The sequence below is a fragment of the Chenopodium album genome, chromosome 11 (genome assembly GCF_948465745.1).
Source record: "Chenopodium album chromosome 11, dcCheAlbu1.1, whole genome shotgun sequence".
NCBI lineage: Eukaryota > Viridiplantae > Streptophyta > Magnoliopsida > Caryophyllales > Amaranthaceae > Chenopodium > Chenopodium album.
This window is the reverse complement of record NC_137844.1, coordinates 50878745-50880598: the sequence shown is the minus strand read 5'-3', so window position 1 is coordinate 50880598 and position 1854 is coordinate 50878745. Positions and strand designations below refer to the sequence as shown.

Below are 1854 nucleotides of genomic sequence, written 5' to 3'. Positions count from 1 at the left end.
TTGATTCATGAAGGGGAAGAGACCTGTTATGTAACATGCCAGATCTCTTTCATACAATCAAAGAGACCTGTCCTGTTAGATAACAGGTCTCTTTTAACTTTAATTTTTATTAAAAAAAATAAAAAACCGATGCTATATTCATTAGTTGAATTTTTATTTTATTTTTTTATAGGTATTGATTTTTTTTTTTTTTGTACGAGATTGAATTTTCAGTTTTGAAAGAACTAAAATGGCGAGAAATTGTAAATTACACAGTAGAACGTAACAGATGAACATTTTTATTAAAATTTACAAGTGTATGAACTTGTAGACAAAATTTACAAGTAAATTATAAGACAAAACAATTAATTGAATTAGCCCTTCATTCATCAACTTCTTTGATCGAGTTCCTTGAATTGCTTAGTGACCTGTACACCATTAACAAAATCAGTGAACAAAATCAGTATAAAAAACTCTAAGGCTTGTAATTCTGGTAAAAAATACACAAAAAAAAAACTTAATATCAACAACAAAAGAACTTAACATTAACCCACTAGTAGCCTTCATCAAAATCAACTCTTAACTCAAGACCCAAATCAACACTAATATTCTCTTTTCCTATACAACCCTTCGCTTAAAACTGAAAAAATATACCCAAATTAACATTCAAATGTAACAAAAAAAAAATCAAAAATCAAAGAAGAGCAAGAGGCCTTAACCTTGCACAACACCACTGTAAAAAAACCCAACCACCATACAAAAAACTTGAAACTACCAATTCCTTTTATGAACAAACTGCCCCCATCTCGATAAACCATCCCTAACCCCGTAAAAAACCACCCCAACTCCGTTAAAAAACCCCCCACTAACTAGTAACCCCCGTATAATTAAACCACACCCAATAAAACATCACACCCATTTCGCATTTTCAAATCAAGAGGATAACCTTGTCAATGGATAAAACAGAAAATGGAAACATACCTTTTTTACCACTTCTATTACTGCTTTATTTAGCTTAATTTGACCATTAAACTCTAGATCTAGAGTTTTTATGGCCAAAATTGACATTTAAATCCTCAAACTTGAGTTAAGGGGGAGATAACGTCGGCGTTAAAGTGGAGGATGCAGCAGCGGCACCATTGAGGTGGAGGATTTGCAGCGAATCCATGGAGGATGTTGCGCCGTTGAGGGTAGTTGAGAGAGAGGCATATAAGGGTTAAGGGAGTTTGAGGAGAGAGAGAGAGGGATGTGCTTCAAACTCAATAAAATAATAACTAGAAAGTTAGTGGGCCTTAAAGCCCTTAATGCCTTATTCATAAAAATAAAAAATAAAAAGAGAATGGTGTCCCATAAAAGAAAAAAAAGGAAAAAAAAAAAAGAAAACAAATTGGTGGGCCCATACAAATATAAGAGACCTGTTAAGTTAAACGACAGGTCTCTTATTGATTCCATCTATTTCCGTTGGGACCTTTTGACATATTAGAGACCTGTTATCTCCTATATTAGGTCTCTTACATTAAAGAGACCTGTTGTGTCGACCAACAGGTCTCTTATTAAAGGTTTCTTTGCCCATTTTTGTAGTAGTGGGTGTTACATTGAGACGATTAGACAATCTATTGATCTATATATGGAATTAACGCCTTGATGATTGTGAGCACTTAATTTAAAAAATACCATACTACAAGGTTTATATATATCGTTCTTTTGCCTAGTCTCTTTAAAGGGTTGGCATGAGTGGCATCCCTAGCCTTAAAGTCAATAACCAAATATGCGCATAGTATTAAGAACTAAGTAACGATTCAGCTATACTCATTTTACTAAGACTAATAAGAGACTAATTAGTTTAGGTAGCTCGTTGGTATGTCTAAATGTCCC

At 33.5% G+C, this 1854-nt stretch overlaps 1 long non-coding RNA gene across 1 annotated transcript; it reads right to left on the bottom strand.

The window, feature by feature from the left end:
• Positions 1-262: 262 nt before the first annotated feature.
• LOC145569093 (uncharacterized) lies at positions 263-1279 on the bottom strand. The gene is made up of 2 exons (XR_014096049.1): positions 961-1279; positions 263-407 (listed from the first exon to the last, which is right to left on the bottom strand). It is a non-coding gene; the product is annotated as an uncharacterized LOC145569093 (long non-coding RNA).
• Positions 1280-1854: the final 575 nt, after the last annotated feature.